Source organism: Pituophis catenifer, unplaced genomic scaffold (genome assembly GCF_029215685.1).
Source record: "Pituophis catenifer annectens isolate HBS135680 unplaced genomic scaffold, rPitCat1.0.hap2 SCAF_2, whole genome shotgun sequence".
Lineage (NCBI taxonomy): Eukaryota > Metazoa > Chordata > Lepidosauria > Squamata > Colubridae > Pituophis > Pituophis catenifer.
In genome coordinates, this window is record NW_027256882.1 from 3,027,014 (window position 1) to 3,049,030 (window position 22,017).

Sequence of the window (22,017 nt, forward strand, 5' to 3'; positions counted from 1 at the left end):
GAGAGACCCACGCCCGGCCCCCCCCTCCGGCTTCCACCCCGGGTCCCATGCTCCCCAGCTGCCCTCTCCATGGAAACAACAGGCGGGGATGGAGCTCCGGAGCAGCTGCCAGGAAGGCGGCGGGGATCTGGGGTGGCTCTTCCCTTACCCTTGTCTGGAGAAGAGCCCAAGGGAGGGGAGGGGAGGGTCGGCCTTGCGGAGGCCCAGCAGGAGAGGAGAGAAGCCGGGCGAGGAGAAGGCAGGATTCGCACCAGGCTCCCTGTCTCCGGAGGGGGAGAGAAGCGGGACGGCCTCTCCAGCTGCCTCCTTCCCAGCCCTTCTCTTGGATGAGCCGCTTGGGACTCCTGGAAGGTTGGGTGAAGGTTGTTCAGTGGTTAAGTTCTACTTTCTAATTCTTGGCGTTTATTTTTCCTTCAATCTCAGATACAGAAACTCGAAGCCAGGCAAAAGTTTCTCTTGGAGGGGAAAAAAGAGCGGAATCCCTTGGGGGGGATCAGTCCTGCAGCCCCAGAAATGGTCCCGTGAAGGAAAAAGCATCTGGAGACCCACCAGAGTCCTTGGAGCCATTTGGAGTTGCTCTGCAGGACAGAGAAAGGATGGAGACACAACCTTTTGGAAAGGAGGGAAGCGGAAAAGGCCCTTCAGCTGCTCAGCCTGGGAAGTGGGGGAAGCTCTGGACAAGGACTGGGCAGGAGATCCTGGAGGAGGAAACCATCTTCTCTTCAGAAGTTCAGCCCTGGAACTTCATCCAATACCAGGAGGCTGAGGGTCCCCGAGGACTTTGCAGCCGACTCCATGACTTTTGTAGGCGATGGCTGAGACCAGAAAAGCTCACCAAAGCCCAGATGCTGGACCTGGTGGTTCTGGAGCAGCTCCTGTTCCTTCTGCCCCCAGAGATGGAGGGCTGGGTGCGGGAATGTGGAGCAGAGACCAGCTCCCAGGCGGTGGCCCTGGCGGAAGGCTTCCTTCTGAGCCAGGTGGAGGAGAAGAAAGAGCAGATCAAGTTGCAGGTGAGACATTTTAATCTAGGGAGCCCAGAAGGGAATAAAGAATGTGTTTGAATATTTCACCCCACCTTCCCAAACTTCTCTGACATTCATAATATGTGGAGATGTCCCACAATTCTTGTAAGACATTGTTCCATTTTTTTCTCATGCAACCTCACTGATGGATGTTGAGTGCTTTGAGATTGTGTTCCAAATATAAGATTTCACTTTACTTCATGTGATGTACATTAATTCTGCTTATTTTTACTTCCTCCTATTTGAAGTGCTGCACTGTGGAGATTAGAGATCCTGAGCGAAAGACGAATCCATCAAATCCCCCTCAGGAGCTATTTTTCAGGAGGATCCCTGGGGAAGATCAAAGTCAGGACACTTCAGGAGGTAATCAAATATCCTCCGATTTCCCAGAGAGATCCCGTCTGTCTTACCTTCTTCTCTTCTGTAGTATACCTCCTCTTATTTTGTTGAATATGCATTTTGAAATTATTTATTCCTTGCAGAGAAACAAAGAATGAAGTTTTCTGTTTTTTACGACGGAGCTCAAACTGTGATTGAACTTCCAAATCAAGTAAGAAAGAGAAAAGTTATTAGATTTCTATTCTCCTTTCCTTCAGGAAGTGAAGCAGGTATGCAGAGTTGTCTCTCTTTCTATTTCTCTCCCTTGTTTAGACTGGGTAATTTTTGTGTTCCTGTGTGACATGGACAGCATAATAGCAGGTTCAAGTTGCTCTCAACCAGCATAGCTTCTTCTGTGGAGTATTATTGGATACAATGGTTTGTCATTTCTACCCTCAGATTCTGTTTAGGAAATGTTTTTTAAAGACCACTGGTTAACTAGTTCTGCTAGGTACTCTTCCAACTATGAATTCACAAGAAGTAATTTTTTAACAAGTCCTTCAACTAATAGGAATAAATGTATCAAGACTAATGAAAAATAACTAAATACTAGGACTCCAAGATCTCTGTTGCACTTTCTACTGTTGAGCCAGGTATCACCTATTCTATTCCTGTGGGTTTAGTTTTTATTTCCTAAATGTAGCACCTTCTATTTCTCACCATTGATTTTCATTTTGTTAGATGGGGCCCAATCTGTCGATACTTCTATATCTCGAGCTTACATTCTGGAGTGTTGGTATTCCTGTCAATTTAGTCTTGTCTTCAAATCTGAGGAATTCCCCTTCTTTCGTCTTGTCTAAATCATTGATTAAGATGAACAGATATTGCAATTCCTCCTGTTCTGTTCTTTTTTCCATGTTTAGGACAGTCTTGTGTCCTTCGAGGAGGTGGCTGTGTATTTCTCTGAGGAGGAGTGGTCTCAGCTGAATCCTGACCAAAAAGCGCTGCATTTGGAAGTCATGCTTGAAAATCATAGGAATGTGGTCTCTCTGGGTAAGTTTTCTAGTCCCCAATCAGAGGGTTCAAGAAGACAGATTATCGTTAGTTTTTTTTATTAAAAAATCACTAATCCAATATTATTTCCTGGGAGGGAGAAGGAAAGGATCTGGCCTTCTGGTACTCCAAGGAAGGAAAGAGTCAACGTTTCTTTGCTTAGCTTCTTTCTGTGCCATTTCTTATCTGTATTTTTCCATTTCTATTTGAATTTACGAGGCAGAAAAGAATGGGGTGTGCTTTTTTTTTTGAGTAAAGTTTTTTTAAAAATTTATATATAAACATTTTGAATAGAGTGTATTTTCTGGGCATACATTTTACAAAAAGAAAAAAGAAAAATAGTAACATATATACTGATAGCAATAGTAGTAGTACAACAGAATGATACTAACCATATTTATAATTGTTAGCTTATTTGTAATCCTATTGATTATATTAGCATACTTACAGTTATAAACAATGTTCATGCTTAATTTATACAGAACAATGCTCTTTCTTCATCTAATTTGTACCTCTTATCTCTAACTATTGATAAAACCTATTCCATATTAAGTGGGGTGTGCTTTTATCTGTCCCCTGGAGGTCATGTGAGAGGGATGTGTTGTCATTTGTCCTCTGAAACCTCCCAAAATTGTTACTCCCAAAACCTCTTCAAATTGTCATTTGTCAGAACAGAATTTTCATGGTCAGGCCATAGAAGAGCATTCTCCTAATTCAAGAACAAAGGCCTTGTGCAGTGTCACTCAGTGTATCCTAGGGTATAGGTAATCCCCTAATTACGACAATTCACTTAGCGATCATTCAAAATTATGATTTTCCTCCCTCAATACTTTAGACTCAGTCCTAAAATTACGAATGTCGCATCACTACGGCTGTCCACACTTACGAATGACAGCAGAGGTGCTGCAACATTCGCCCTACCTATTCTCCCACCCCACCCTGCCAAGACTTACCCTGTGATGATGTAGCGAGCCATCGGTTCCTTTGCCTGCTTTGGTACATTTGCAGAAAACATAGGGCTAAAGTAGTGAGAAATCTTGCACTACTGATCTCGTGTGACCTTACACTATAGTACGTAAGACCTATGTTCTCTGCTAACTGAGGGCTGCGCAAGATCTGGGGCCAAAGGATTCTTTTTTTTCAAAGACTTTTGCCCCGATCACCACCAGATGGATTCGTAACTGACTAACCAACCACACGCAACATGTAGTCCTCAATGGAACTGCATCTACATGGAGGGAAGTATGCAGTGGGGTAGCCCAAGGCTCTGTTTTAGGCCCAGTACTCTTCAACATCTTCATCAATGATTTGGGCGAGGGGATAGATAGGGAAATCATCAAATTTGCAGATGACACCAAACTAGCAGGAATAGCCAACACTCTGGAAAATAGGCTTAGGATACAGAAGGATCTTGACAGACTTGAACATTGGGCGCTATCTAACAAAATGAAATTCAATGGTGAAAAAAGTAAGGTTCTACATTTAGGTAAGAAAAACAAAACGCACAGGTACTGTATATGTGGTACCTGGCTCAATAGTGGTAACTGTGAGAGGGATCTTGGAGTCCTAGTGGACAACCATTTAAATATGAGCCAGCAGTGTGCTGCAGCTGCCAAAAAAAGCCAACACAGTTCTAGGCTACATAAACAGAAGAATAGAATCAAGATCAATTGAAGTGTTAAGACCACTTTATAATGCCTTGGTTAGGCCACACTTGTAATACTGCATCCAGTTTTGGTCTCCACAATGTAAAAAAAGATGTTGAGACTCTAGAAAGAGCGCAGAGAAGAGCAACCAAGAGGATTAGAGGACTGGAGGCTAAAACATATAAAGAACGGTTGCTGGAACAGGTATGTCTAGTTTGATGAAAAGAAGGAGTAGGGATGACGTGATAACAGTGTTCCAATATTTCAGAGGCTGCCACCAAGAAGAAGTGGGAGTCTAGTTATTCTCCAAAGCACATGAGGGTAGGAGAAGAAGCAATGGGTAGAAACTAATCAAGGAGAAAAGAATCACTCAAAGAGATGGCTGCGCACATGGATGCTGTGGCTGGGTTCTCTTTCTTTCGGTGTATGGTTGGATGGTTCTGTGTTTGTTTTGGATGTTTGAAGTTTTTATGAAGAGATTGGATAACCATTTGTCTGAAATGGTATAGGGTTTCCTACCTAAGCATGGGCTTGGAATAGAAGACCTCCAAGGTCCCTTCCAACTCTTATTCTATTCTATTCTATCTTGTGCAGTCCTCAGTTTGTAGAAAACTCAGGCCTAAAGTACTATAGCATGGGATCAGTAGAATGAGAGCTTGCACTACTGAACCTATGTGATCTGGCACTAAAGTAGTTTAGGCCTCTGTTCTCTGCTAACTAAGGCTTGTACCAGATCTGGCCAAAGAGCCCTTGCAAACCAATGAGACTTTTGAGGAGTGGAATAGCCTTTTTTGAGCCTCCCAACCTTTCCAGTCTCGGCACAAAGAGCATTTACAAAACAATGGGAGGCTTCAAGCAAAGGATTATGCCCCAAATCTCATCACTGGGATCAAGGAATGGGCCAAGCGGGAGTCTTGCCTGCCAGACAGACGCCATGGAGCAGCTGCTCCAAGCTACACAGGGGAAGAAAGCTTGTTTCAAAATTGTTTCAGTTCTCACAGGTCTCTGCTGAAATTAACCCACCCCAATAAATCTTAAGTTTTTTCCTAATTCCTTCTTGGGTGGTTCCCCTTATTATTCCTTAATTGAAAACTGACTTTGAGTGAGATCGGGCTTGATAAATCAACACGTAGAGTTTGAAAATTAATGAGTAGTTACGATTGGCCTTTCCTCTCCCCTTCCCTCCCTCAGGCTAGCCTCACAGATGCCTCTCCTCTCCCCTTCTCTCCCTCAGTTATTTTCAAGTTGGGAGGGGGAATAGAATATCTAATTAGCATCAGAGTGTGTTATCATAATATAGAAAATACAAATGCTCTGATGGTCATTTCAAAAAATCTTTTCTTAATGAGCACCTAGAAGGCAACAGGAGCATACAAGGAAAATTTCAAGTTTGTAGGCATTACGGTTCTAGAGATTTCATGATTAATGCGTGAGTGGTTTTTGCTTTTATATATATATATAGATTGTAAAGAAAGATATTTTCTAGATATTTTCAAAACTTTCGTGACCCATGAATATAGAAATTATCTTGTCTATATCAAACCACTGTAAGAATACAGAATACAACATAATGGAATTTTGGAAAAATTCAGAAGAATATTCATTGACTTTCTACATTTTGATCTTTTTCTCTAACCGTGTTATCATTTTCATTTCTCTTTTCCTTTGAAGGTAATAGTGGGCAGGAGAATCAAGATTCCTATGGACTGTTCCAAGTGATCAGTGCTAAAGATGAAATGGAGAACTTTGGAATTCGAATGGAATTCGAAAGCCATGAGAGAAACCAGTCAAATAATTGGAATCAGGAAAGCTCATCTCCCACTGATGCTCCGATGCAAGACTTTCTTGCCCAACAAGAGAAAATAAGGAAAAAATGTATTGGGGAAAGTGTGAAGCTAATCAAAGATAAATTACAAGTAAACGAACACCATTTAACACAAAACAAAGGAAAAGATGCTATAAGACACAACAGGCAAAATTACAATGGGACATTGATATTTTCTCTTGGAAATAACTTCCTTACATCTCAAAAAGTGATTCACACAAAAAAGGAGCCTTATAAATGTTTGGAATCCGGAAAATATTTTAGAACAAGCAGGAATCTTACATCCCATGAAAGGATTCACACTGTAGAGAAACAGTGTTTAGAAGCAGCTGTAGCCCATGCAGCCCAATCCCTCCAGGCAACAGGAGAGAAACCATATAAATGCATGGAGTGTGGAAAGACATTTGCGCAATGCAGTGCTCTTACTTCTCATAAGATGATCCACACAGGGGAAAAGCCATTTAAATGCATGGAATGTGGAAAGACCTTTGCTCAAAGAGGTAATCTGAAATCCCATAAGATGATCCACACAGGGGAGAAGCTGTATAAATGTATGGAGTGTGGAAAGACCTTTGCTCAACGTAGTTATCTTGCTTCTCATAAAAAGATCCACACAGGAGAGAAACCATATAAATGCATGGAGTGTGAAAAGACTTTTCCTCAAAGAGGTCATCTTATTTCCCATATGATGATACACACAGGTGAGAAGCCATATAAATGCATGGAGTGTGGAAAGACTTTTGCTCAAATAGGTAATCTTATTTCCCATAAGATGATCCACACAGGGGAGAAGCCGTATAAATGCATGGAGTGTGGAAAGACCTTTGCTCGAAGAAGTCATCTTATTTCCCATAAGATGATCCACACACAGGAGAAGCCGTACAAATGCATGGAGTGTGGAAAGACCTTTGCTCAACATAGTTATCTTGCTTCTCATAAAAAGACCCACATGGGGGAGAAACCATATAAATGCATGGAGTGTGGAAAGACATTTGCGAAACGCAGTGCTCTTACTTCTCATAAAATGATCCACACAGGGGAAAAGCCATTTAAATGCATGGAATGTGGAAAGACCTTTGCTCAAAGAGGTAATCTGAAATCCCATAAAATGATCCACACAGGGGAGAAGCCATATAAATGCATGGAGTGTGGAAAGACCTTTGCTCAACGTAGTTATCTTGCTTCTCATAAAAAGATCCACACAGGGGAGAAACCATATAAATGCATGGAGTGTGAAAAGACTTTTCCTCAAAGAAGTCATCTTATTTCCCATAAGATGATCCACACAGGGGAGAAGCCGTACAAATGCATGGAATGTGGAAAGACCTTTGCTCAACGTAGTTATCTTGCTTCTCATAAAAAGATCCACACGGAGGAGAAGCCATATAAATGCATGGAGTGTGAAAAGACTTTTCCTCGAAGAGGTCATCTTATTTCCCATATGATGATACACACAGGTGAGAAGCCATATAAATGCATGGAGTGTGGAAAGACTTTTGCTCAAATAGGTAATCTTATTTCCCATAAAATGATCCACACAGGGGAGAAGCCGTATAAATGCATGGAGTGTGGAAAGACCTTTCCTCGAAGAAGTAATCTTATTTCCCATAAGATGATCCACACACGGGAGAAGCCGTACAAATGCATGGAGTGTGGAAAGACCTTTGGTCAACATAGTTATCTTGCTTCTCATAAAAAGACCCATACGGGGGAGAAACCATATAAATGCATGGAGTGTGAAAAGACTTTTCCTCGAAGAGGTCATCTTATTTCCCATATGATGATACACACAGGTGAGAAGCCATATAAATGCATGGAGTGTGGAAAGACTTTTGCTCAGAGAAGTAATCTTATTTCCCATAAGATGATCCACACAGGGGAGAAGCCGTACAAATGCATGGAGTGTGGAAAGACCTTTGGTCAACATAGTTATCTTGCTTCTCATAAAAAGACCCACACGGGGGAGAAACCATATAAATGCATGGTGTGTGAAAAGACTTTTCCTCGAAGAGGTCATCTTATTTCCCATATGATGATACACACAGGGGAGAAACCATATAAATGCATGGAGTGTGGAAAGACTTTTGCTCAAAGAAGTAATCTTATTTCCCATAAGATGATCCACACAGGGGAGAAGCCGTATAAATGCATGGAGTGTGGAAAGACCTTTGCTCAAAGAGGTAATCTTATTTCCCATAAGATGATCCACACTGGGGAGAAGCCATTTAAATGCATGGTGTGTGGAAAGACGTTTATTACGAGCAGTGCTCTTACTTCTCATAGCGGAATCCACACAGGAGAGAAACCATATAAATGCATGGAGTGTGGAAAGATGTATACTAAGAGCAGTTCTCTTACTTCTCATAGCAGAATCCACACAGGAGAGAAACCATATAAATGCATGGAGTGTGGAAAGACGTTTATTACGAGCAGTGCTCTTACGTCTCATAGCAGAATCCACACAGGAGAGAAACCATATAAATGCATGGAATGTGGAAAGACCTTTGCTCAGAATCATCATCTATCTTCTCATAAAAGGATCCACACTCAGGAGAAAGTTTGTAGCAATTCTACTTTAGAATTACATACCAGTCCACAAAGCTTTATAGCGGCCTTTGAGCAGTTCACAAAGGCAGCATATTGTCCCCAGGAATCTGGGTCCTCATTTTACCGTCCTCAAAAGGATGAAAGGCTGACTCAACCATGAGCCGGTCAGATCAAACTCCCGGCTATGGGCAATTAGCCCTGTAGTACTGCATTCTAACCTCTGACCCACCATGTCTATAGATTTTTATGTGTACATCTATTGTGCCTTTCTGATCCAATGAGACATGGTTGAATCCAATCAAGTGAAATTTAATGCAGAGAAATGTAAGATTTTACACCTGGGTGGTATAGGGTTATTATTTTGTTCATCTGTATGGTTTTCTGGAACTGCGGTTACGCGTAATTGCAAACTTCAGCAAATCTCAGTGAGCAGTGTTCCCAGCATGTACAAGGACACAGGATGAAACAAAGTATAACCTGTAACATTTGCTGCTTTCATTGTTTCTGCATACGTGCATATTCACATGAAAACCAATGATGTAATTACTAATCAATTACTGTACCTTGGAGATTTGTTAACCAATAATGAAATAATACGTATAGTAGGTAAGAACTGAGAAACTAAGAAACTGAGCAGTCTGATGCTCGATAAAATTGCTGTTGATTCTGCTATCCGTGGATGTTTTTCTTTCACTCATCTTCAGCCTCCGGGAACAAATGTAACAGGTGGGAAAAACAGATTACAGGAAACGTGGCTCAAAAACAGTAACTGTGAGAGGAACCTTTGGAGTCCAAATGGACGATTAAATATGAGTCACCTGTGTGCAGCAACAGCCAAAAAATCAAATATAATCTTTGGTTGTATAAATATTAGAGGCATAGAACCAAAATCAGATGAAGAACTGTTGCAAGATTTGGGTTCGGCTAGAGTCTAGAGAAAAGAAGAATTAGGAGTGGCATGATAGTTCCAGTACTTGAGAGGCTGCCACAAAGAGGAGGGGGTCAATTTATTTCTCAAAGCACCAGAGGGCAGGACAAGAAACAATGCATGTGAACTAATGGAGGGAAGAACCTGTAATTAACAAGAATACTCCTTACAGCGAGTTCTGTAATCCTCAATCCTTTCTTGTGCATTTTTGCTAAGTAGGACGTTTTAAAGCAAACAGGAGCATCAGTGGAGATTAAGGTTATCATTTGGCCTGAAAGTGATGTGTGCCTGCCAATATTTAAGTGGTGGAGATTCCCCAATCATTGCAAGAAACTCCCACTGATGAGTATATCCACTAGAGCAGAGTGGCAATCAGAAATGCATTACTCCTTAATCCCTTAGTAGTGTTTCAGTTTTTCTTACTTTGCTTCATATTGTCAAAATCTGCCTTTTCATCCTGCTTCATATTATGTAATGCAAATAATAAATGAAAAACAAAATCATAAGGAGAACGGGGTTATAGTGATGCTGATGTCAGCGTTCCAAGGAATGCAGAACTCCGAGGCAGGCAGCTTCCTCAAAGAACAGATTATTGGATACTTTATATTGGCACAACTGATGGAAGCCGACTGAATTTTCCCAGTTTTCACCTAGTTAAAAATAAGCTTTCCTTTCCCCCACAAGTCACTGGTCATCATGTCCAATCCATGTCCTGTCCAGTTTCCTGGTTACTTGCCCCTGCTCTAGCCAGCCACCTGTGAGAATGCCCTTGGTTCCCACAGGAAAACTTTATTGTTTTGACTACAAAACCCCATCTAACTATTTCCCTCCTCCCACTGTTGGTCTGGCATCTCTGAAGCCTCCAAGATAGTTTCGGCTAGGTTCATTTCAGGGTTGACAGCTGAATTAGAAAATGCAACTCATGGGCTCTTTCTCCTAATTTTGTGATGATCTTACCCAAAATAGGGAACATTCTCGTGTTGCCCATCTGTGAACTCGCACAATTTTATCAATGCCTTTATAAAGTAAGGTCTGCAGAACCGGACACAGTATTCAAATTAGGAACCGATTGAAGCCTTATGTAGTGGGTTAGGACCTTTTCTTGATGGTGATACATCTGGTGAGGTATCCCAGAATTTTGTTTGCCTTCACAGCTGCCTGGTCACACTCTTTACTCATTTTGCAGGTATCATTTTTACAGTGCCATGGAAAGTTTGTTCACACAGTTGTGTGAAAAAAGTGCTGCTTGAACTCAAAATAGTTCTAGCGTTCTGGATGGAAATATGCATAGCTATGTGTCTCTTCCAACCTTTGTCCACACATGGAGCGTTGAAGCAAGTAGTTTTATTAAGGGAAAGCAGCAGTAGAGAAATATGGATGTATATTAAGTTCCCCTAGCTAGCCAGCCTACTGGCCAACTCAGTCCTTGATTTACAATAATATATTTATTACGTAACCATTTGACATTACAATGGCATTGAATTAATGATGGTTCTGACTCCTTCCCTCCCTCCCTCTCTTCCTTTCTTCCTCCCTCCCTCCTGTCCTCCCTCCTTGCCTTCCTTGTCCCAAATTAGGGATACTCTAGAGAATCAGAATGAAAACCACTGTAATCACTGTGTAACATTACAAATGATCAATCAAAAGATCAAGACCTTTGAAAATCATTGGGGTCAAATTAACGTGAAATTAAGAATTGCTTTAGGAAACTACTTCAGTCCTTTTCGATGAAACACACAGAAATGTGAATGGGAACTTTCTCTGGGATATGAAGATACCAAAAATAATCTGCCAATAAAGGAGGAATTTTGTATCTCATGGTTGAAATGAGGGGTCCTTGGTGCTCTCTGAGCTTGATTGTTTTGTTGCAGACATTTCATTACCCAAACTAGGGAACATCATCAGTGCAGCAATCAACCTCAGAGTGCACCAAGGGCCCCTCAATCCAACTTCTGTCTGCTGTGTCAAATTAAGATCTGAGTCAACCAATATGAATGCAGAAGCAGGGAACCTTTTTCGGTTCAAGACCTGTTGTGATGGAGTAATGACAGGTGTCAATTTAGATTGTGTGCAAAAAGTTTCAGGTTGAACAATTGGTCTTTGAAACAAGGGGCCAGAATGAACAGAAGCTGAGAAAATGCATGGGCAAAATATATTTTTCTAGCATTATATTTATCTTTTTATGGTGTGCCAGAGGCTAGATAAAAAGATAAAAGTAACTTAAAGAAAATTAATTAACGGTGTGTTTACTACTGTGTTTTCCTCAAAATAAGACCTACCTTAAAAATAAGCCTTAGCATGATTTTTCAAGGTGCTCGCAACTTAAGCCCTATCTGCAAAGTAAGCCCTACTTTGCATCATCATCAGTGGAGAGTAGGGGAGGGGCATGGGCAGAACAGGAGGCAGTGACTGCACCTGCAGGGGCCAACGGTGTTAAGAAGCACCTTTAGCCCATGTAGCCCAATCCCTCCAAGCAGCAAAAAGAGGCAGAGTTGTGGGATGAATCACATGATCCAAACCAACATCTGTCTTTCGATGTGGAGTGTGCAATAGAACTGGAGGATGAGGTTGGATAGTGGGGTTGAGAGCACCGGGATCGGTGCAAGGCACTATCTCTACGCCACCACTTTGCCTCACGGCAACGACACCAGTTTGGAGGAGGCATGCAATCCAATCTGGTGGACACAGTGCGCAGCCGCTTGCCTACTCTGCCCTTTTGATTGCCTGCAGTTCTGATGGGGCAGGCGGCTGCATGGTGTGCAGTGGGCCGGATCACATGTCTCCATCAACCCTGCACCTCTGTCTTCATCCGTTGGTGGTACCACCGCCGCTGCAAGGTGTAGTCAAGCAGGGGTGGCACCACGCCATGGCCACTGCCCACTCGACCCATGTCATCCAACCTGGTTCTCCAGCTTCACTGCACACACTCCGCAAGCAAAGACAGACGATGGAACAGCGGCTGGGAACAATGGGGCTTTTCATTCTTCACCTCAGAAGCAAGGGGAAGTAGGAAGGAGAGTGGTTGCGGATTTGAGAACCCGGTACGGAAGCAAGGGTCTGTTTCTTGCAGATTTGTCTTGGCACAGCGTCCCCTTGATGGCCCTTCCTCTTCCCCGCAATTCCCAGGGAGGGAGAGGAGAGAGAGAGAGAGGAGGGGGGAACAGTGCTATGTTTTGATTTGCATGCTGTGTCTCCTGAAAATTATCATGGAGAGGCGAGTGAACCTCTCATCATTAGTTGCCGGATGGAGGGCTAGGCTGTTCTGAACCAGAGGAGAAAGAGCAGGGTGAGAAGCTAAGGACAAGGGGTTTGCCTGCCTCTTCACGAGACCTCTTGGGAGACACATTGTGCAAATGTAAAAACCTCTCCTTCCAAATTAGCAGTAGCGCCTGAATCAAAAAGCACCGCAGGTCTGGGTGCCCTGTTTGTTTGTTGCCCTCTTTTCAGGAAGTGTTTCAACACCGGGTGCTATTCAGATCACATCCCCAATCACATCCTGGGTAATAGCAGCTGCACCTTCTCCCTAAACATGTCAGGATGTGATCTGAATAAAACATGGCTTGACCATCACTACCTGACTCTCCGAAAGTGTGCTTGCAGTAGCTGCCTTAAATGTGCTTGCAGTGGCTGCTGTATACAGAGTGGCTGGTCCTGTGCCTCTGCCTCTGCCTGCTGCCAGTGCCACCCGCAAAAATCCCAGTTGCTGCAACCGAGCAGTGAGCATCCCAAAAACGAAAAGTGGCACTCACCTGCTGCCCCTTGCACTGCAGAAGGTGGCGAAACGTAGAGAACAGCCACCCTCCCTTTGGGAAAGAGCAGGTCAAGCCAGGTCTTATTCTGATCACATCATAGCACATTTTGGAAGGAGGAAGATGCAGCTGCTATTGCCCGTGTTGGGTTTTGCACGGTGGTGGCAAGATACTGCAGGATTTATATTTAGCTCCCTTGCAAAATGTACAGATGATGGGTGAATCCTGGTTCTTGCTTTCAACCACACTTGCAGCCACTGACACAAGCAACTCTTGGGGGCTCTTCGTCCTCCTGACAGGACTGCTCTCGGCCGCCAAGCTGGGCTGTTCCTGCTTGACAGGGGGCCAGAGTTCTCAACAACCACAAGACACAAGCTGTGTTTCCCAGAGATTCTCCTGGTCCTCCTCTTCTGACCGCCCGGCTGTTTCTGACAGGATTTGGACCCTTTGGAGATCTCTGCCCAGCCTTCAGGGTGGCTGTTCCTGAGAGAAGCGAGTTTAAATCCTCCAGAGATTTTTCTCCATCTCCACAGACGGTTCCTGGACAGGAAAGAGAGGAAGATGGAGAAAATGCTGCCTCTGGAGACCACGGAGCTTTTTTTGGACAGGAAGGAATTGTGAGGGGCTTTTTACACTACTCCCATGTTCATCATCCCTGTATTGTCCGTTCTCCTCAGGCGCGCTCCTGTTTCCCGCCCTTTCTACAATCCTGGCACTTTGCCCCTAATCCACCAGGGGGCGCCCTCTGCTAAGAGAAGGGAGCGCCAGGCGGTTCCCCATTGGTCCCCTGGAGGACGAACGTCACAGCTGCCTTTCCAGAGCGGACTGCGACGGGAGGGACATCACAAACGCTTGCCGCTCTAGGACCCCGAACTCGTTCTCCTTAACCCCTTGGGCTCCGCAGGAGGCGGAGAGGCTGCGGGAGAGTCTGACGGGGCCCCTGGTGAGGCTCTTCCCTGGTCCCATGATCCCCAGCCGCCCTCTCCATGCAGGGGGAAGCGGGGATGCCGGGAAGGCGGGGGGATCCGGGGCACCCTTCCCTTACCCTTATCCGGGAAAGAGCCCAAGGGAGGGGAGGGGAGGGGAGGGTCTGCCTTGCGGAGGCCCAGCAGGAGGGGAGAGAAGCCGGGCGAGGAGGAGGCAGGATTCGCACCAGGCTCCCTGTCTCTGGAGCGGGAGAGAAGCGGGACGGCCTCTCCAGCTGCCTCCTTCCCAGCCCTGCTCTGGGATGAGCCGCTTGGGACTCCTGGAAGGTTGGGTGAAGGTTGTTCAGTGGTTAAGTTCTACTTTCTAATTCTTGGCGTTTATTTTTCCTTCAATCTCAGATACAGAAACTGGAAGCCAGGCAAAAATTTCTCTTGGGGGGGGGGAAGAAGAGCGGAATCCCTTGCAGGGATCAGTCCTGCAGCACCAGAAATGGTCCCGTGAAGGAAAAGGCATCTGGAGACCCACCAGAGTCCTTGGAGCCATTTGCAGTTGCTCTGCAAGCCAGAGAAGGGATGGAGACACAACCTTTTGGAAAGGAGGGAAGCGGAAAAGGCCCTTCAGCTGCTCAGCCTGGGAAGAGGGGGAAGCTCTGGACAAGGACTGGGCAGGAGATCCTGGAGGAGGAAACCATCCTCCCTTCAGAAGTTCAGCCCTGGAACTTCATCCAATACCAGGAGGCTGAGGGTCCCCGAGGACTTTGCAGACGACTCCATGACTTTTGTAGGCGATGGCTGAGACCAGAAGAGCACACCAAAGCCCAGATGCTGGACCTGGTGGTTCTGGAGCAGCTCCTTGCTCTTCTGCCCGCAGAGATGGAGGGCTGGGTGCGGGAGTGTGGAGCAGAGACCAGCTCCCAGGCGGTGGCCCTGGCGGAAGGCTTCCTTCTGAGCCAGGTGGAGGAGAAGAAAGAGCAGGTCAAGTTGCAGGTGAGACACTTTAATCTAGGGAGCCCAGAAGGGAATAAAGAATGTGTTTGAATATTACACCCCACCTTCCCAAACTTCTCTGACATTCTCTGACATTATGTCCAATTTGCTTTTTTTCCACCCTGTTTTGGTTTTGTTCCAATACACACAAAGGGAATAAACGTGTATAGCAAAACATGTGTTACTGCAATACTTTTCTGTGAGAAATACTTCATTTTCTGGAAAAATTTCAGGGGTGCCAACATTTACGGCCATGACTGTATAAGATTTCACTTTTCTTCATGTGATGTACATTAATTCTGCTTATTTTTACTTCCTCCTATTTGAAGTGCTGCACTGTGGAGATTAGAGATCCTGAGCGAAAGAGGAATCCATCAAATCCCCCTCAGGAGCTATTTTTCAGGAGGATCCCTGGGGAAGATCAAAGTCAGGACACTTCAGGAGGTAATCAAATATCCTCCGATTTCCCAGAGAGATCCCGTCTGTCTTACCTTCTTCTCTTCTGTAGTATACCTCCTCTTATTTTGTTGAATATGCATTTTGAAATTATTTATTCCTTGCAGAGAAACAAAGAATGAAGTTTTCTGTTTTTTACAACGGAGCTCAAACTGTGATTGAACTTCCAAATCAAGTAAGAAAGAGAAAAGTTATTAGATTTCTATTCTCCTTTCCTTCAGGAAGTGAAGCGGGTGTGCAGAGTTGTCTCTCTTTCTATTTCTCTCCCTTGTTTAGACTGGGTAATTTTTGTGTTCCTGTGTGACATGGACAGCATAATAGCAGGTTCAAGTTGCTGTCAACCAGCATAGCTTCTTCTGTGGAGTATTATTGGATACAATGGTTTGTCATTTCTACCCTCAGATTCTGTTTAGGAAATGTTTTTTAAAGACCACTGGTTAACTAGTTCTGCTAGGTACTCTTCCAACTATGAATTCACAAGAAGTAATTTTTTAACAAGTCCTTCAACTAATAGGAATAAATGTATCAAGACTAATGAAAAATAACTAAATACTAGGACTCCAAGATCTCTGTTACACTTTCTACTGCTGAGCCAGGTATCACCTATTCTATCCCTGTGGGTTTAGTTTTTATTTCCTAAATGTAGCACCTTCTATTTCTCACCATTGATTTTCATTTTGTTAGATGGGGCCCAATCTGTCGATACTTCTATATCTCGAGCTTATCTTCTGGAGTGTTGGTATTCCTGTCAATTTAGTCTTGTCTTCAAATCTGAGGAATTCCCCTTCTATCCTCTTGTCTAAATCATTGATTAAGATGAACAGATGTTGCAATTCCTCCTGTTCTGTTCTTTTTTCCATGTTTAGGACAGTCTTGTGTCCTTCGAGGAGGTGGCTGTGTATTTCTCTGAGGAGGAGTGGTGTCAGCTGAATCCTGACCAAAAAGCGCTGCATTTGGAAGTCATGCTTGAAAATCATAGGAATGTGGTCTCTCTGGGTAAGTTTTCTAGTCCCCAATCAGAGAGTTCAAGAAGACAGATTATCGTTAGTTTTTTTTATTAAAAAATCACTAATCCAATATTATTTCCTGGGAGGGAGAAGGAAAGGATCTGGCCTTCTGGTACTCCAAGGAAGGAAAGAGTCAATGTTTCTTTGCTTAGCTTCTTTCTGTGCCATTTCTTATCTGTATTTTTCCATTTCTATTTGAATTTACGAGGCAGAAAAGAATGGGGTGTGCTTTTTTTTTTGAGTAAAGTTTTTTTTAAAATTTATATATAAACATTTTGAATAGAGTGTATTTTCTGGGCATACGTTTTACAAAAAGAAAAAAGAAAAGAAATAGTAACATATATACTGATAGCAATAGTAGTAGTACAACAGAATGATACTAACCATATTTATAATTGTTAGCTTATTTGTAATCCTATTGATTATATTAGCATACTTACAGTTATAAACAATGTTCATGCTTAATTTATACAGAACAATGCTCTTTCTTCATCTAATTTGTACCTCTTATCTCTAACTATTGATAAAACCTATTCCATATTAAGTGGGGTGTGCTTTTATCTGTCCCCTGGAGGTCATGTGAGAGGGATGTGTTGTCATTTGTCCTCTGAAACCTCCCAAAATTGTTACTCCCAAAACCTCTTCAAATTGTCATTTGTCAGAACAGAATTTTCATGGTCAGGCCATAGAAGAGCATTCTCCTAATTCAAGAACAAAGGCCTTGTGCAGTGTCACTCAGTGTATCCTAGGGTATAGGTAATCCCCTAATTACGACAATTCACTTAGCGATCATTCAAAATTATGATTTTCCTCCCTCAATACTTTAGACTCAGTCCTAAAATTACGAATGTCGCATCACTACGGCTGTCCACACTTACGAATGACAGCAGAGCTGCTGCAACATTCGCCCTACCTATTCTCCCACCCCACCCTGCCAAGACTTACCCTGTGATGATGTAGCGAGCCATCGGTTCCTTTGCCTGCTTTGGTACATTTGCAGAAAACATAGGGCTAAATTAGTGAGAAATCTTGCACTACTGATCTCGTGTGACCTTACACTATAGTACGTAAGACCTATGTTCTCTGCTAACTGAGGGCTGCGCAAGATCTGGGGCCAAAGGATTCTTTTTTTTCAAAGACTTTTGCCCCGATCACCACCAGATGGATTCGTAACTGACTAACCAACCACACGCAACGTGTAGTCCTCAATGGAACTGCATCTACATGGAGGGAAGTATGCAGTGGGGTAGCCCAAGGCTCTGTTTTAGGCCCAGTACTCTTCAACATCTTCATCAATGATTTGGGCGAGGGGATAGATAGGGAATTCATCAAATTTGCAGACGACACCAAACTAGCAGGAATAGCCAACACTCTGGAAAATAGGCTTAGGATACAGAAGGATCTTGACAGACTTGAACATCGGGCGCTATCTAACAAAATGAAATTCAATGGTGAAAAAAGTAAGGTTCTACATTTAGGCAAGAAAAACAAAACGCACAGGTACTGTATATGTGGTACCTGGCTCAATAGTGGTAACTGTGAGAGGGATCTTGGAGTCCTAGTGGACAACCATTTAAATATGAGCCAGCAGTGTGCTGCAGCTGCCAAAAAAAGCCAACACAGTTCTAGGCTACAAGAATGCTTGTAGAAGAATGCTCCAAGCTACACAGGGGAAGAAAGCTTGTTTCAAAATTGTTTCAGTTCTCACAGGTCTCTGCTGAAATTAACCCACCCCAATAAATCTTAAGTTTTTTCCTAATTCCTTCTTGGGTGGTTCCCCTTATTATTCCTTAATTGAAAACTGACTTTGAGTGAGATTGGGCTTGATAAATCGACACTTAAGAGTTTGAAAATTAATGAGTAGTTACGATTGGCCTTTCCTCTCCCCTTCTCTCCCTCAGGCTAGCCCCACAGATGCCTCCCCTCTCCCCTTCTCTCCCTCAGGCTTGCCCCATAGATCCTCTCCTCTCCCATTCTCTTCGTCAGGCTAGTCCCGCAAAAACCTCTCCATTCCCTCAGGCTGGCTCCACAGAAGCCTGTCTTATCGTACCCCCTTCTCTCCCTCAGGCTGGCCCCATAGACCCTCTCCTCTCCCTCACGCTTTCAGCCCCTTCTCTCCATTAGGCTTGCCCCACAAAAGCCTGTCCTATACTATCCCATTCTTTCCAGAGTTATTTTCAAGTTGGGAGGGGGAGTAGAATGTCTAATTAGCATCAGAGCGTGTTATAATAATATAGAAAATACTAATGCTCTGATGGTCATTTCAAAAAATCCTTTCTTAATGAGCACCTAGAAGGCAACAGGAACATACATGGAAAATTTCAAGTTTGTAGGCTTTACGGTTCTAGAGATTTCATGATTAATGCATGAGTGGTTTTTGCTTTTATATATACAGTATATATAGATTGTAAAAAAAGATATTTTCTAGATATTTTCAAAGCTTTCGTGACTCATGAATATAGAAATTATCTTGTCTATATCAAACACTGTAAGAATACAGAATACAACATAATGGAATTTTGGAAAAATTCAGAAGAATATTCGTTGACTTTCTACATTTTGATCTTTTTCTCTGACCATGTTATCATTTTCATGTCTCTTTTCCTTTGAAGGTAATAACGGGCAGGAGAATCAAGATTCCTGTGGACTGTTCCAAGTGATCAGTGCTAAAGATGAAATGGAGAACTTTGGAATTCGAATGGAATTCAAAAGCCATGAGAGAAACCAGTCAAATAATTGGAGTCAGGAAAGCTCATCTCCCACTAATGCTCCGATGCAAGACTTTCTTGCCCAACAAGAGAAAATAAGGAAAAAATATATTGGGGAAAGTGTGAAGCTAATCAAAGATAAATTACAAGTAAACAAACAACATTTAACACAAAACAAAGGAGAAGATGCAATAAGACACAACAGGCAAAATTACAATGGGACATTGATATTTTCTCTTGGAAATAACTTCCTTAAATCTCAAAAAGTGATTCACACAAAGAAGGAGCCTTATAAATGTTTGGAATCTGGAAAATATTTTAGAACAAGCAGGAATCTTACATCCCATGAAAGGATTCACACTGTAGAGAAACAGTGTTTAGAAGCAGCTGTAGCCCATGCAGCCCAATCCCTCCAGGCAACGGGAGAGAAACCATATAAATGCATGGAGTGTGGAAAGACATTTGCGCAACGTAGTGCTCTTACTTCTCATAAGATGATCCACACAGGGGAAAAGCCATTTAAATGCATGGAATGTGGAAAGACCTTTGCTCAGAGAGGTAATCTGAAATCCCATAAAATGATCCACACAGGGGAGAAGCCGTATAAATGCATGGAGTGTGGAAAGACCTTTCCTCGAAGAAGTCATCTTATTTCCCATAAGATGATCCACACAGGGGAGAAGCCATACAAATGCATGGACTGTGGAAAGACCTTTGCTCAACGTAGTTATCTTGCTTCTCATAAAAAGATCCACACAGGTGAGAAGCCATATAAATGCATGGAGTGTGAAAAGACTTTTCCTCGAAGAGGTCATCTTATTTCCCATATGATGATCCATACAGGGGAGAAGCCATATAAATGCATGGAGTGTGGAAAGACCTTTGCTCAACGCAGTTATCTTGCGTCTCATAAAAAGATCCACACAGGCGAGAAACCATATAAATGCACAGAATGTGGAAAGACCTTTCCTCGAAGAGGTAATCTTATTTCCCATGAGATGATCCACACGGGGGAGAAGCCATATAAATGCATGGAGTGTGGGAAGTCCTTTCCTCGAAGAGGTAATCTTATTTCCCATAAGATGATCCACACAGGGGAGAAGCCGTATAAATGCAAGGAGTGTGGAAAGACCTTTGCTCAAGGCAGTTATCTTGCTTCCCATAAAAAGATCCACTCAGAAGAGAAACCATTTAAATGCATGGAGTGTGGAAAGATGTTTACTAAGAGCAGTGCTCTTACTTCTCATAAGATGATCCACACAGGGGAGAAACCATATAAATGCATGGAGTGTGGAAAGACCTTTCCTCGAAGAGGTAATCTTATTTCCCATAAAATGATCCACACAGGGGAGAAGCCATATAAATGCATGGAATGTGGTAAGACCTTTGCTCAACGCAGTTATCTTGCTTCCCATAAAAAGATCCACTCAGAAGAAAAACCATTTAAATGCATGGAATGCGGAAAGACGTTTACTAAGAGCAGTGCTCTTACTTGTCATAAGATGATCCACGCAGGGGAGAAACCATATAAATGCATGGAGTGTGGAAAGACCTTTTCTCGAAGAGGTAATCTTATTTCCCATAAGATGATCCACACAGAGAGAAAGCCGTTTAAATGCATGGAATGTGGAAAGAGCTTTGCTCAGAATGGTAATCTTACTTCTCATAAAAGGATCCACACTCAGGAGAAAGTATATAGCAATAGCAATTCCACTTTAGACTTATATACCACTCCACAATGCTTTACAGCACTGTCTGATCAGTTCACAAAGTCAGCATATTGTCCCCAGGAATCTGGGTCCTCCTTTTACCGACCTCAAAAGGATGAAAGGCTGACTCAACAATGAGCCGGTCAGGATCAAACTCCTGGGTGTGGGCAATTAGCTTCTGGTACTGCATTCTAACCTCTGATCCACCATGTCTAGAGATTTTTATGTGTGTGCATAGTTTGCCTTTCTGATCCAAATGAGACAAGGTTGAATCCAACAAAGTGAAATTTAATGTGGAGAAAAGTAAAGTTTTACACCTGGGCGGCAAAAAACAGATTACATGAAACCTGGCTCAAAAACAGTAACTCTATGAAGGGACCTTGGGAATCCGAATGGATGATCACTTGAATATGAATGACTTATGTGCGGTGGCAGCCAAAAATGCTGAGACAATCCTTGGTTGTATAAACAGAGACATAGAATCAAAATCACATGAAGTATTACTACCACTTTATAAAGCCTTAGTAAGACCACATTTGGAATACTGCATCCAGTTCTGGACATTACATTACAAAAAAGATATTTAGTCTTTGGAAAAAGTGTAAAGAAGAACAGCTAAGTTGATTGAAGGCCTGAAGACTAAAACAGATGAAGAACAGTTGCAGGTTTGGGTCTGGCTAGTCTAAAGAAAAGAAGGATTAGGAGTGATAGCAGTATTTTTTATTTATTTATTTATTTTAATTTGATTTATATGCCACTCTTCTCCGGAGACTCAGGGCGGCTTACAATGCGTTAAGCAATAGCCTTCATACTTTTGTATATTTATACAAAGTCAGCTTATTGCCCCCACAAACTGGGTCCTCAATTTACCTACCTTAGAAAGGATGGAAGGCTGAGTCAACCTTGAGCCTGGTGAGATTCGAACTTACAGTAATTGCAGACAGCTGGTGTTAATCACAATGCTTTTAGTCTGCTGAGCCACCAAGCCCTCAAGTATTCCAGTACTTGAGAGGCTGCCACAAAGAGGTCCATTTATTTTCCCAAGCACCAGAGGGCAGGGCAAGAAACAATGCATGTGAACCCAGTTTGTGGGGGCAATAAGCTGACTTTGTATAAATATACAAAAGTATGAAGGC

At 42.9% G+C, this 22,017-nt stretch overlaps 1 pseudogene; it reads left to right on the forward strand.

Moving 5' to 3' along the window:
* Nucleotides 1-557: 557 nt before the first annotated feature.
* Nucleotides 558-22,017, forward strand: part of LOC139311670 (zinc finger protein 208-like) — a 41,801-nt pseudogene continuing 20,341 nt past the window's right edge.